The sequence below is a fragment of the Sus scrofa genome, chromosome 9, assembly GCF_054392235.1.
Source record: "Sus scrofa isolate SSC_HxYL_T2T_F1_AM1 chromosome 9, Sscrofa_HxYL_maternal_Yorkshire_Landrace_v2.0, whole genome shotgun sequence".
Lineage (NCBI taxonomy): Eukaryota > Metazoa > Chordata > Mammalia > Artiodactyla > Suidae > Sus > Sus scrofa.
Genome location: NC_139391.1, coordinates 138,286,511 through 138,300,735, shown reverse-complemented (window position 1 = coordinate 138,300,735; position 14,225 = coordinate 138,286,511). Strand labels below are relative to the sequence as shown.

Below are 14,225 nucleotides of genomic sequence, written 5' to 3'. Positions count from 1 at the left end.
TCAACTAAGAAGATGCAGTGACGTGGGGGGGGGGGTGTACTGATGATGGCGGGAGGGGCCTCAGGCTGATGTGCCAACTTTGGCCCCAGCTGCTCAGACAGGTGTTCTTAGACCCCTGGTGGGTATATGCAGGAATAGCTAGTCCTTCCAAGTTGAGATGAGACAGCCTCTCTCAGGGGAGCTACACTGACTCCAGAGCTATCAGGTTTCTTTCCCGCCTGCCTCTGTTCTCTGTGGTCCACTTCTAAGAAGGTATTTCCATGGGGAACTGGTGATGGGAAAAGAAATTGCCCCTGATTCTACCCCATGAGACCCCAAAGAACACACGCAGACAGACCTCTTTCACAGGGCAAGTCCCCCTGTTCTTGAACACAGCTGTACTAGCCCTCCCACCATTCCCCGTCGTCACTTCTCCAGACTAAACAGCCCCTAGCTCTTAATCCTTTCTCAGAGTGACCTCTTTTCAAGTCCACTCATGTTCTGATCAATATTTTCTCACTTTCAGTCTCATATGGAACTTTCTGAAAATGTGAAGCCTGTAACAGAGCTGAGTATAATCTGAGCAGCAGAGAGTAGGAATATGACCTCCCCTGTTTTCTATCTCATATTTCTAGTAGCACAACCAAAGACAGAGTTTGCTCTTTTGGCAGCCACATCACAACATGGAGTCTCATAGTTTACCAAGCACAAACTCTAAGTCGTTTTTTTTTTTTTTTTTCTATTTATGCTGTTGCTAAATCACATCTTCTCCACCTACATTAGCGCAGTTACTTTCTGGGCCGAAGGACAGAACTAGGCAAGTGGCAGTGAGTTAGCATGCACTCCTCCTGCCTTTGGGCCCTGAGAAAGCTCTCAGGGAGAGGTCCTCCTGGCTCCTCCATACATGGAGCAGAGCTGGAGGCCTGGGACCAGTGGAAAGCAGGTCACAAAGGCTGCAATCCACAGGCAGCCCAAGGCCCAGCCCCCCACCTCCAGGCATAGGCCCTGATGTCCCCAGCAGGTTCCTAGGACTAAGCTGTCTCTTGGTGTCACTCTTTCCTTCCTGTTTCACCCGAGAGGCCAGCCCACTCCAAATGTTGTGCAACAAGGCTCTTTGAAACCTCAGTGGCTTCTCCCCTGTGGAAAGACCTACAGTTGACTCCACGGTCCTTCCTGGAGGAGCTCAGGCGAAGGGTGAGGCGTGGGAGACGCCGCCGCTACCAAATTAGATGAGCTGATAACCAGCATCTGACCTGATCGGGTGCTGGAACCCTTGGGAGACTTTACCATCTTTCCACAAAAACCAAAAGTGTGCCAGGCAGATACGGGGCTGGAGGTCAGGGCGGAGGCAAAGGTCATGTATTTTTAGGACCCAGCGAGGCGTGTGGGGATCAAAGACCCTCCGCAGCAGAGCAGCCCCGGCTCAGGCATGTTCAGGGAGGAGTCAGGATCAGGGGTACACAGTCCCACCGAAACACGCAGCCCCGGGGCGGAGAAAGTGAGCAAACATCAAAACAGCCAGCTCCTGAGCAAGGATGGGAGCCCTGTGCTCCCAGCCCAATCCCCCTGCCCTCCCCGCTGCATTCTCCCCTGCCCGAAAGCCACAGACCCTCTTGGGCGGGCAGGCGGGGCAACCCTCCATAGAGCCTGGGGACTGCCCCTTAGAGGTGCGGGACTAGAAATGTGCGGGCAGAGAAGACACGGGGGGCGCTTGCCTCTCAAGCTAACTTCGGAACAAAGACCCAGTCCAAGGGGCAAGGGGACAGGAGACAAGAACAAAGTCACCCTGATGTGTCTCCCAGCCCCCTTTCGACCCAGCTTCCAACAGCCCACAGGGCATCCTCCTGGCACCTCGTGAATCAAGCTGAGAGGAAGACAGAAAACACCGCTCATGAGAAAGGGCAAGTGAGAACCATTCATGTCTCTAGCTTACAATTTGGTGCCATTTCTCTGAACAAATTTAGAGGTCAAAGATAACCCCTGGAGGGAAAGAACCTGACCCGCAAGATTGTGCATATTTTCTGCCCTCGGTGCCCCTCGCTCCCCCTCGCTCCCCTCACCGCACATTTTGGGGCTGTGTATTCAGCGGCCAGTCACCTGCCTATAGTCCGACACGGGCCCAGGGCGAGCTTCTGAACCAGAGGCCGAGGGATCCTTGTCAGAGCTTTCATTCCAGCCAGGTCCTAACCAAGCCCCCATGCCCCTTCCTCTTTCCAGCATCTGCTCAGATGTCACCTTCTCTGTGGCACCTTCATCTCATAGACGAAAGTTCGCAGTTTCCTTCGGGGGAAGGCATCCATGGTGTTTTTCTCATTGGCCTGTTTTTTCCGCCCATCTGTGTCTGTGTGGATCTGAGTTGGGAGTTCAAGGGCCAGCCCAGCCCCTCACTCACCTGGTTCAGAGCAGATGCTGTCATGGAGAGAGGCAGGGAGGGGCAGGGTGCGTGAGTGAATGAATGAGTGAACAAATGAAACGCGGGGGGAGATGGACTGGGAACAGGGTCCCTAACCCACAAGCCTACATCATCTCATTCACCGCTGCTTCTCTCTCCACCTGACTCGCTGGGACATGGAAGCACCGGGGCTGCGATGAGGCAAACTGCGTCCAGCTGGCAAGGAAACCAGGCGGCCCGAGGTGTGGGGAGGAGCCCGTGTACTTAAGAGAGCCCGCACGGGGCACGCGCCCTCGCTCGTCCCCAGAGGAGACTTTCCTTCTCCCAGCAAGCGTGCGGGATGCTCCAGGCGTGCCAAGGCCCTCCGGGACCAGGGAGTTGGCCGCAGGCACCCACGGTAAACAGCCCTCTAATGACGGAGGGCTCGATGCGGGAGATTTCAGTCCCGACTCTACACCGGCTTCAAGAACTTGAAACAGACATTCCCCCCAGAGCCTCAGTTTTCCCATCTGTTTGGTAAGAGGCTGGGATTGGCTGAGGTCTAAAGGGCCCCTGAGCAGATAGAATTCGGGTTCCAGGAAAGGCTGTGGGTCAGGGCTGCAGCAGGAGACCCTACAGTCTGGGTTCACTAATTCCCTCCTTTTCCAGGAGGAGAAAGCGGTGCGGGGGGGCGGGGGGTGAGATCTACCCCCCCCCTCCCCGGCACACATCAGATTTGCCTTGAGAACGAATGGAAGTCAGGCTCGGATGCTAGTGGGAGAAACGCCACCTCTGAGGGCCTTCACCTGCCCTGCCCTCCAGGTGTGGCATGGGGAGGGGAATTAAAGTAATGAGTGGTTGATAATGCAGTCTCCTTTATGTTTCCCCAGGAGTTTGCTGGCTCCGTCTCCAGTTCCTTTTGTCTCTTCCCACATCCCCTCACTCAAGGTAGGCTTCTCCCCACCCCATGGAATGAAAGAGAAGCAGGTCACAAAGCCTCACAGGTTATACAAGCCGCTCCCCCTGACAAGGAGCAGGGCAAACTTGCTCTGCACTAAATGCCAGGACACCCCACTGGGTGGGCCTCTCCTCGGTCAGACCTATGGGTCCCTTGATGGGCTGGCAGATCTCTGCTGGATCCTGAAGTGCCCCTCTCAGAGCTAGGATCTCAGGGACATAGCTGAAAGCTCCAGGGGCCATCCAGTACACACACACACACACACACACACACACACGCACAAAACACGTGCACACACAGCCTCTCCTAGCCAAGGGAAGATCTGAGCTTTCTTTTCTTCCTTCCCCAGGTCTCTGGGAGCCTGGGCCTTCAGAGACAGCCCTCAGATCACCTGAGTCGCCCAAGGATGGAGACCTCCCCCCCATTTTCCAGAACAATAAGGTTAGATGCAGAAAGGCCTGGCCATTCCCAGCCACCACCCCCCGACTCCTCCCCAGGTGTGGGTGCTGAGAGGTGGAGCCACAGCCAGGCCTCTCCCCATTGGGCGGGCTCCACAGGTAACCTGAAGCTGTGCTGCCAGGTGCATAAATAAAGTGTGGGGCTATGGTACCACCTCCTTGAAAGGGGCCGAGTTCTTCCTCAGCCTCGCCTTGGAAAAACCAGCTTCTCTCCCTTTCATTGTCTGTTCCCAGCTCCTGTGCTGCAAGCTCATCTGAGCCCCCCACACTCCAAACTCTCTCTTTCCGGGTCCTTGAACTCCCCTCTCTGCCAATCCACTTTCCTCTGCCTTCGTACTCTTCACCATTAAGGGAGAGGGGCTGTCCGGGACCAGCCCCCACCGCCCCGCAGGACCCACTTCTGTTCTGCACGGGCCTGCTCAGCTGAACTCCCTCTACGGCAAGGGCTTCTTGTTTCTTACTCGCTGTCCTCCAATCTTCGGAAGGCAAGAGCAGTCCAAGGCTTGGAATTCCTTTCCTTCTCTCGCATGCACGAGTCTCCAGCCACCTCTTTGTTCTGAATTCTCTCATGAAAGTTCTTTCGAAACAAGCTCAAAGAAGGCCCTGCCCTCTGACGGTACAGACCCTGATACCTCCAGGTGAGTCTGAAATCTCCGGATCTGGGGGGCTGTGAGAAACCAAAGCCAAGAGGCTCCATTAGGAGGGTCACTGAGCACGAGAGAGAAGAGGGGGGATCTGGGGAAAAGCCACGTTCACTCAAAGTGGAGCGGCCGCTTCCTCCAAGGTGAAAAGAAGTGAACCTGCCGCATCTTTAACCAAATCCAGTCCGTTCTAGGTTTTCTTGGAGACTTCCAGTGATCCCAGGCAATAAATCTCACCGATAATGGGAACTGGCGGTGAGGTGGGTGCTAAGCAATTAAGTACCGTGATGGTCGTTCTGGTCTGCTTTCAGGGAAACGTACCCAGTTAGAGGGACAGGGGTTTGGCTGGCTTTTCAGCCCTGGGCTGGAGGGTGCGGCTAGAAGAGGAGCTTCAAGACCTGGTGATATTCTTGGGTTCTCGTGTCCAACACCCAGTCCTGAAGGCGGATGGGGGCACAGGAGAGGAGTCACTGGGTGAACTGACTCTACAGCCAAGTACACGTGTGGTTTGCTTCTCTGACCAAACCCCAGGTTGCCAGGGGCCAAGTTACAAGTCCCTGGGACATCCAGCTGGCCAAGGCTTAGTAGACAGAAGAATCTCGAACTTGAGGTCCAGCGTAGGTCAAGGCTGCTGATTCAGGCCCTAGTGCATCTTCTGTCTTGTAGCAAGCACAGGGCTAGAGGGGGAGGGCGGGTGAATGGGAAAGGGCTGCCCTGTCTGGGCTCTAATATCAGCGCTCCCTGTCGTTTGCACAATCTTTCACAGACACGGTCGTCGCTGGAGTGTCCGTCTTGGAGGTTAAGGACCCCAGAGGTGGGTGAGGCTCTCTGCACGTGCCCGTTGAGGATTTGAAGAATCTGGTGGACTGTACCCATTGGGAGGGTAAGAGTGGGGTAAGATAGGTCTGGAGGGAGAGGAATTGCCCCCTACGCTCTCCGAGTTGGGGTTGAAATCCAGAGAGAAAGCAAAGAATCCTTCTGACCCAGATCTATGGCCTCCCATCATCTCCTGGCATCGCTTATCAGCGCCAAACAGGTTGGTCCCTTTCTTCCTATGACTTTGTGAAATGGTTCAAAGGCGGTGCAAGGGGCCTGCATCTCCAGATGACTCACAAGTGGGGCACGTTTCTCCCTGGGGTGAAGAACCATAATTACAAAGGAGAGTGGGAGAGGATGGGCCAGCCCCCTTCTGCCCGGGGCCCCCCCACCCCACTCCACACACCCTGCGTTCACCTTGACCAAGGGAAGCCAGGCAATAGCTGGAACCCCTGAGCCCTTGATGAAGAGCTTTGGAGAGGCCCAGTGCCCGGGGCTTGTGGGCGGAGGAAGAAGCCATTAGAAGCCACTGCCTCTCTGTGTCGGGTCAGAACAAGCCCGGGAAGAAAGTATTCCAAACAACAGGGTGGAGCTGCCCTAACTCACCCCGTCTGCAAGTTGGTGCTGAGAACAGCCTTTTATGGGGCTTACTTGGAGCCCGGGGCAAGTCTGAGCACAGCGGGGAAGGGCGGAGAGGCAACCTCACAGCAACGGGGAAGGCGTTTCTTTTGGGAGGACAGAGAGCTCTCAGAGGAGTCCCATCCCTCGGTTTAGTTCAGCCTCTGGGAGCCACCGTATCGCCCCCTGCCCCGCCTCCAAGCCCCCGGATGATGTGGTTTCTTGTCCCTGCAGGTTGGGGAAGGATGTGGGGCCACTAGAAAGTGGCCACCCGAGGTGGATCCCTAGGAGCAACACCAAGGAGGCTTACCCTCCTCTGCCTACCCGGGGCCCAAAGAGCACGCCTGCCTCCGGCCAGGTGTTCTTCCCCCCAGTTCACACCCGCACACGGGCCGGCCGCGCAAAGCGCTGCTCAGGCTCTTTGGAGGGTGCGGGCTGGAGAGGAACTGCTCCGCCCCGCCTTCCAGGGCCCTGGTTCGAAGGCGCGGGAGACGCATTTTCCCAAAGCGGAAATCTCAGAACACCTGCCTCCCCAGCACGGGGGGAAGACGCCCAGCAGCCCAGCTGGGTAAAGGCAGAGACGTTTCCATGCGGATGTGGGTGGGATGGTCCCTCAAGGGTGAGAAACAGCAGAGGTCCCAGCCGGGCAGCGCCGGCCCACCCCGCGGCCCCGTCTGTGCCGCGGCCCCGTCTGTGCCGCAGACACAGGGAGGTTCCGGCGAGCTGGCTCTGGGCAGCTCCGGAGGGAAGTGGTCTCCGCCAGAGGGTGTGAGGACTCGGATCTTCCCCATTCCCCGCGACCGTGACTCCGATCGTGGAGGCTTTCGGCCAGGCAACCAACGACCTGGTGTATCGAGGCCAGGGTTGCCCCGTGGCCCAGACTCAGCACAAGACCTCGGAACAGTCCACGTGTTTCTCTTGTCCTTCATTCCACCGGAGTCTGTCTCATACCCAACCAGATTTCAGTGGAGTGAAGCTCAGGAGGCGTGGAGCTGACACCGCAGCAGAAGCGGCGACAAGAAGAGCTCTGTGATGCATGCGGTCGCCCGCCGACTCCCGGGCCTTCGACGTCACCGCCCCTTTGGGTTACAATGGAGACCTGAGCTCAACGACTGGCTCGGGTTCCCTCCCTACGTGGGTCCTCCAGGCAGGTGGCTGGAACTCTATTCCCAATCAGCAAGGAACCCTCTGCCCTGCCCCCCCCAGAGGACCCGCAGGACCTGCACAAGGGGGTTAAAAAACGACGAGGATTTAAAAGAGCATTTATATCGTAATAAAATAAATGTAAATATGATGGACGTGAAGGCAGCCTGCAGATATGCGAGACGCGGCCCAGGATCGACCACCGTAAGGGCGTAAATTGCGTAAAGGTTGATGCACTTAAACACATTTGACACATAAAAACGTCAGGTCCAGCATTAATCATGTACCAATCGTGACTGCCTTTAGGGGGTCTCTTCTCCCCAAGACATAGGCTTAAAACGCTCACCTTGATAGAAATCTGGTGGTCTGGGGGGGGCGACAAATAATGCTTCTCAGCTGTCAGGGTCTTTGATTTGCTTGGATAGATTTAGCACGGATTTCATCGGCGTTACAATCCTGGGTGATGTTTCTTTTTTTTTTTTTTTTTTTCCTCCACATTCTCTCCTTTAGGGAAGGAGAAGGTTGTGGGGAGGAGGAGGGCGGGCCCCCAACCCGAAGGAAGCCGCACCTGGTTACTGGGGAGATGTCTGAGCCTTTTTGTGAGTTGCTCCAGTAAACAGGGGCTCCTTCGGGGAGCCCGTGGCATAAAAAGGCGCCTCTGAACAAAGCCAGGTCTGACAAGCCTTCAGAAAAACCGGTTTTCACCTCCAGCATGTGCTCTGGGCAGCAAAAGTCAACAGATGCTGGTGGTCTGGCCGAGATTTTCTTAGGATCCCCGCTCTAAAGGAGACTCCAGCTTTGCAGATGGAGGCCTGTCACCTGGGTGTCCAAGCCCCCTCCCCCAGCCGGTGATCTGAGGGGAGGGGCCTCTACACACACACACACACACACACACACACACACACACACGACACTGCCCCTCAGGGATAAAGGGCTCTCAGACTCAGAGCAGAAGCCAAGAGAAATAAGCATTTCCCAGAACACGTTCCTGCCTCAAAACTCACAGGTTCAAAACCTCTTCCCTGTCGCCCTCACCCCTTTATGCTGAGGCCCAGAGACAACAACAAAAGGGCAAGGAGGCCAAGCCCTGGGCAGTTTTTGGAAACATGTTTACCCATAAAAATTATGCAGTGAATGAGGTTGGGGCCCGGGTCAGAGCACTCAGGGCTAATGAGCCCGCAAATGCCTTCCGGTCAAGGTTCTGAAAGAAAAGTCACAAATCAGACCATTTCCGTCTGCAGCTTGGTCGGGCCCTTCCACCGGGGATCTTTTGAGAGAGGGAGTGTGTGTGTGTGTGTGTGTGTGTGTGCGCACACACGTGTGCATGCACGCCTGTATGTGAGGGAGGCCTGGCTCAAGGGGGACCACAACTAGCAGAGGGCCAGCTGCCAAGCACCAGCCAGGGCACAGAGCTGTGGCTACGCAAGGGGCTACTTGATGCCACCCCAAAGCCATTTTCACAGCTGGGACACAGGGTCTGAACGGGCAGGATGGTTTATTTCTCATTCAGAAGGAGCCTGAGCCGGGCTGGGAGCAGCCTGCCGGGGAAGCCCGCCTGTGCCGGGAGCTGGTGGGAACTGCTCCATCCATCTGCCCCGTCCAACCCCCACTATTTTATGTCCCATATCTTCATTGCAAAGCATGGCTCACCACCAGAAAACAGAAAATGATTTAATCAAAATACCCTTGCAACAACAACAACAAATAATATCGCCCTGCTTGCTTTATTCATGATCTTTTATTGAGGCGAAAGGCAAATATCATTGAGCCAAACCCGAACAAATATATACAAGCGCTGGTAATTCCATATTTTGTGTTAATGGTGTACACGGTAGATACGACGCGAGAGGAGTAAATTACAATCCCATCAATAATACATCGCATCCAGGCTCCGGTTTCCCAGGCAGGAGAAAATGCATATTGGTAAAAGGCTCTCCAAATATTAAAAGCCACGCATATAATGAGAGAGTGTGTAGAAGTTACCCAGTCCCCCAGGACGGGAGTCTGGGCTTTGTCGTCAAGGTCCTTTATAAAAGAAACAGCGTGCGTTGACACATCCCACAGCTGGGGCTGCCTGAAGAAACCTGGTTCACGATCCCGGCAGATCTCTGGGTGAAGCTTCAGTCGCAGAACCACCTGGCACCCAGGCCACACGACTTAGGGAACTGCATCTATTTGGGCTCCCTGGGTCTGTGGTCAATGTCCAGGGTCTGTAGGGTGACCGACCAAGGTGGACAGGGGTCTGCAGAGAGGCCCCAGTGCAGCCGCAGTGCCAGAGGGAAAACAACGCGGCTCCCAGGCCCCCTCTCGCCCTGACCCTGACCCTGATCATGACCTGTGTGTGACCCTCCAAAAGAAAGGAGGGAGGAAGCACTGACGCCAGGACAGGAGCCAACTGCCTGCCAAAGATTAGAGGGTTATGCGGGACTTTTTTTTTTTTGCTTTTGCTTTTTAGGGCCTCACCTGCAGCATATGGAAGTTCCCAGGCTAGGAGTCAAATCGGAACTGCAGCTGCCAGCCACAGCCACAGCAACGCAGGATCCCAGCCACATCTGCAACCTACACCACAGCTCACGGCAACGCCAGATCCTTAACCCACTAAGCAAGGCCATGGATCAAACCCTCATCCTCATGGATTCTAGTTAGGCTTGTTACTGCTGAGCCACAAAGGAAACATCTATGCTGGAATTTTTTTTTTCCTGTCTTTTTTTAGGGCTGCACCAGCAGTGGCATATGGAGGTTCCCAGGCTAGGGGCCAAATCGGAGCTGTAGCCACCAGCCTACACCACAGCCACAGTAATGCAGGATCTGAGCCGCATCTGCAACCTACAGCATAGCTCATGGCAATGTCAGATCCCTAACCACTGGGTGAGGCCAGGGATCGAACCCACCTCCTCATGGATGCTAGTCTGGTTCATTAACCACTGAGCTATGACAGGAACTCCCCATGCTGGAATTTTTTTAAATGATTTTTATTTTTTCCATTATAGTTGGTTTACAGTGTTGTGTCAATTTTCCACTATAGCGCAAGGCGACCCAGTCACACACACATATAACATTCTTTTTCTCACATTATCCTCCATCAGGCTCCACCACAAGTGACCGAGTTTCCAGTGCTATGCTGGAATTTTAAATGTTCCCAGTTCTTCAAAGTCAGTGCCTCCAAATGCCCCTGCTCCTCTCCCCCAGAGAAGCACCTGACAGTCTTATTTGAGATGGAGGAGGAAGCCTTTCTGTCATGGAAATATCAGGCTCATGGACGAATTAGGTGACTGCTTACAAGAGGGCCCGTTCGTGTCACCGTCACATGCTGTGTCCCCATCTTTGACCTCCCCAATGAAGGAAATGATGGGGAATCAGATGGGCCACCTCTTTAATCAGACCCAGGAAGAAAGAGCATCCACAGAGGGCTGAGCGGCTGTCAGGGGCCTCCGGCCAAAGGGAGACAATGCAGGCAGGCAGCAGCCTCTGACCCCAGCTCAGAAATGTAAAGGCCGACCAGACACTAGAGCGTGAGTGGAAATAAAATCCTGCTGAAATGGAGGGAAGGACTAAGCTTTCTGGAGAGAGACACCCACACATCAAAGTAAACAATGCAAAATATTCCCTTTGTCTGGCAGCAAGGAACAGCATCTAGAACACTTGTCATAGCCTCCCCCACCTCCTCCCCACAGCAGTCCCCCCACTCCCTCCCCACCCCACCCCACCCCACCCCACCCCACAATTCCTTTTTCCCCTTTGGAGGGGTGAAGAAGGCGATTTTTTCCTCCATGCATGTCAGAGAGCAGGGCTGGGTGGGACACCTGGTGGTGAAAAGGGGAATTACATCCACATCAGATTTCAAGCATCACTATGGGCCAAAGGACACCTGTGCCCTGGGAGATCAGGGAAACCAACAAAGCAAGCCGCTCCCTGCAGCACGTGGTATTGAAGTGGACTTTACATGTAGTAGCCATTGGGTAGACCCTGACCTATGTCTCTGCTATGGCAGAATTTTTTGTGCCCGGGAATAAATATAAATCACTGGAATCTATAAATAAGCAAATAGACACCGTGATTTGTAAGATAACTCCTTCATCATTTAAACTTAAAGTCATGTTGAAAGTAGGTACCATCCCAGGGGCCTCATCTAGCTGAACAGCCAGGAGAAGTTCCCCGGAAGAGAATCTATAGATGAGGAACTCTCACCAAAGACAATCAAACACTGACTGCTCAGGGCTAATCCAGCTCCTTATTTGCAGCCAAGTGCATTGCTGGCAGCAGGCTGCAGTTTCTGAGTCAGTGTGTGAAGTGGTTAAGAGGGGTCAAATTAGATCTGGTGCCAATTTGATCTGGCCAGGGGACTCTGGGCCAGCCACTTAACCTCTCTCAGACTGACTTTCCCCATCTGTCAAGTGGAAGTAAAGATAATAACGGCAAGGACTTACTAGGGCCAGACACCGCACGCTTTGTGTATAGTAAATCATGGAATGTGCCCGATCACTTTATTCTGTGTGATTGATAGTTCAGTTTTATGATCATAAAGCTGAAACAGAGGGAAGGGACTGGCCCAAGGCCACCCAGTTTGTGGGCAACAGAGATGAGATCCAAACCTGGGCTCCCTGGCCCTGGGGTTCACACAGGGGTCTATCACTCTAGCCGATCACAAGCTCTTGTGTGAGGATGAGCTAGGACAATGCATGCAAAGTGCTCAGCGAGTGCCGAGTAGAATCTAAGGTCTCAAAAATACTATTTATTATTGTAACCGCAGTATCAAGACAAGTAACTTTGAGAAGCTTGTCTAGTGTCTGCTGACCAGGAATTAAGTAACTGCAGGCACGTGTTTGGCTGCCAGCAATCCAGCTCTGAGTTTGCCGTGCAATTTCCTCACAACCAGAGTCGTCTACTCCAGCTTCTGGCACAATCCTCTCTTCCTCCCGTCAACTTCATCGTAGGTGGATTTTCACTTTTTAGCTTCACGTTTGGTGCCCGTCTCCTACTGTAGGGACCTTGAGGATTTTTTTTTTTTTTCAAAACACGCAGAGCATAAACAAGTAACCATTTTTCCAGAATAAGTGCCATTTTGAATTTTCACTCCATGTTCCTGGGAGCAGGTGGAAAGTACAGGAGAGAGAAGCTGGTGATGAGCGGGATGAGAATGGCGGAGGCGCAAGACGCCGCGTTTGCCTTTTCCCAGAAACACGTCAAAAGTGCATGAAGAACAATTCACACAGAGCATCTGCTGAACGCTGGCAGAAGACCATAGACTTCCAAAAAGGGCAGGAAACCCTCCATGTAACGGAGTAGAACAAAAGGAAAAAGAGAGAGAAAAGAGAGGGGAAAGAAGGAATCAGGACGGGACCAGCAGAAGAGAATCTGCACCCTGGGAGGCCGCCTCACTGAGGCAGAGAGCAGCAGGGATGGAGGCGGAGCCCCAACGCCTTGGGGAAAGTGCAGCAGCCGGACTGAGGGCAGCAAAGCAGAGAGAGAGCCACACAGACCATATCCCAGGACACCACAGGCTGAGACACTTGGGCTGGAGCTGGGTGCTGAGACCAGTGCTCCAGAGGTCAGTTCTGGGGAGAGGACTACGGCTGGCTGTGTGGACACAGCCTGAGGGGGCCTGGGAGCCGTGCCCCACAGGTTAGAGTGCGGAGCGCCATAGCTGAGGGCGCGTGGGAGGAGGCCTGGGCCCGCAGGAGAAGCAAGGTCCCATCACTGGGGAAGGGAGAGAAGAAGGGGCACGACCACGAGAGGGCATCTTTCTCTGTGCACATGCAGGCTCTCGGATGTCAGAGAACCTCTTCTGTGGGCTACGGGGGCAGGAGCAGGTGCAAACAGCTGTAGCCATCTGGGACTCCAGAGGGTGGGTATGGCCCAGCACCACTAGGGGTTCATTAAGAGGAACCAAGAAAAATTACAAAATTCATTTGCAGAAACGCAAGCTGAGTTAAAGGCATTGAAGTGCAGAATGATTAATGCAGAGGAATGAGTAAGTGACTTGGAAGATAGAATAATGGAAATCGCCCCATCAGGACGGCAAATGAAAAAATATGAAAGCAATATATGGGATAAAATAAAGCAGGCCAGACTATGCATAATAGGGATTTCAGAAGGAGAAGAAAAATAAAATGAGATTGAAAATATATTTGAAGAAATTATGGCTGAAAACTTCCCAAATCAAAGGAAAACAGATATCAAGATACAGGAAGCACAGAGGGCCCCAAACAAGTTGAACCCAAACAGACTTACACCAAGGCATATTATAATAACAATGGCAGAAATTAAACATAAGGAGAGGATTCTAAAGGCAGCAAGAGGAAAACAAAGACTTAATTATAAGGGAACCCCTGTAAGGCTATCAGCTGGTTTCTCTATAGAAACACTACAGGACAGAACAGAGAAGCAAGATATATGCAAAGTTCTAGAAGGGAAAAAACTGCAGCCTAGAATACTCTACCCAGCAAGATTATCACTTAAAATAAAAGGAGAAATTAAGAATTTCTCCAACAAACACAAACTAAAAGAATGCAGCAATCCCAGACCCATTCTAAAAGAAATACTGAAAGGTCTCCTCTAAATAGGAAAGAAGGAAGAAGCTATAGACCAGAGGAAATCACAGTCAGAAAGCAATCTCTTAAATAAGCCAATAGATGGATCTAAAAGAAAAAAAAAAACAAACTATTTGTGAAAGCAGCGACAAACACATGGAACGGTAAGAGGATAAACGCGAAGATGTGAAAAAGCACATCAAAATCATAAAATGCGGGGAAAGGAGACTAAGAAAGTCTAGACTCTTTTTTTTTTTTTTTTTTAAGAATGTGCTTGAGTCTATATGTCTATTAGACTACAGCAAGCAAATATAGGAAGGGCTTAACATACTCGAAAAACAGGGCAACCATAAAGCCAAACCAAACAATACATTCACAAAAACCAGAAAGAAGAGGACACAGCATAAAATTAAACGAACTCATCTGACCAAAAGAAATAAATAGATAAAGGAACAAAGGAGAATCAACTGGAAAACAAGGTTTAAAATGGCAATAAATACATATTTATCAATAATTATCTTAAATGTCAATGGACCGAATGCTCCAATCTAAAGCTGTAGGGTGGCAGACTGGATAAAAAAAAAAAAAGCCCACAATATGTTGCCTACAAGAGACTCACCTTAGGGCAAAGGAGACATATGAATTGAAAGTGAGGGGATGGGAAAAGATATTTCATGCCAATGGAAAAGACAGGAAAGCAGGAGTTGCAAT

At 52.5% G+C, this 14,225-nt stretch overlaps 2 long non-coding RNA genes and 1 other non-coding gene across 9 annotated transcripts in view; 2 read left to right on the top strand and 1 right to left on the bottom strand.

Annotated features, from left to right (window-relative positions):
- LOC102159171 (uncharacterized) overlaps nucleotides 1-14,225 on the bottom strand; it is a 134,991-nt gene that overhangs the window by 36,055 nt on the left and 84,711 nt on the right. Inside the window, exon 1 of one of the 3 annotated variants that reach the window (XR_014816876.1) lies at nucleotides 2,372-2,531. The exons of the other annotated variants lie outside the window; for them this stretch is intronic. This is a non-coding gene — a long non-coding RNA (uncharacterized LOC102159171). Of the gene's footprint in view, nucleotides 1-2,371; nucleotides 2,532-14,225 lie in introns of those variants that run through there. 3 annotated transcript variants of the gene reach the window in all.
- LOC146400226 (uncharacterized) lies at nucleotides 2,661-7,135 on the top strand. Of its 5 annotated transcripts, XR_014816869.1 has the most exons (7): nucleotides 2,661-2,887; nucleotides 3,241-3,298; nucleotides 3,658-3,749; nucleotides 4,001-4,404; nucleotides 4,602-4,667; nucleotides 5,174-5,296; nucleotides 6,076-7,135. It is a non-coding gene; the product is annotated as an uncharacterized LOC146400226 (long non-coding RNA). The 5 variants fall into 5 exon arrangements; XR_014816868.1 differs by lacking the exons at nucleotides 4,001-4,404; nucleotides 4,602-4,667 and having other exon boundaries at nucleotides 2,661-2,768; nucleotides 5,174-5,221; nucleotides 6,801-6,904; XR_014816871.1 differs by lacking the exons at nucleotides 2,661-2,887; nucleotides 3,241-3,298; nucleotides 3,658-3,749; nucleotides 4,001-4,404; nucleotides 4,602-4,667 and adding an exon at nucleotides 5,395-5,443 and having other exon boundaries at nucleotides 5,205-5,290; nucleotides 6,801-6,915.
- MIR205 (microRNA mir-205) lies at nucleotides 6,757-6,825 on the top strand. Its single transcript, NR_038496.1, has one exon. It is a non-coding gene; the product is annotated as a microRNA mir-205 (primary transcript).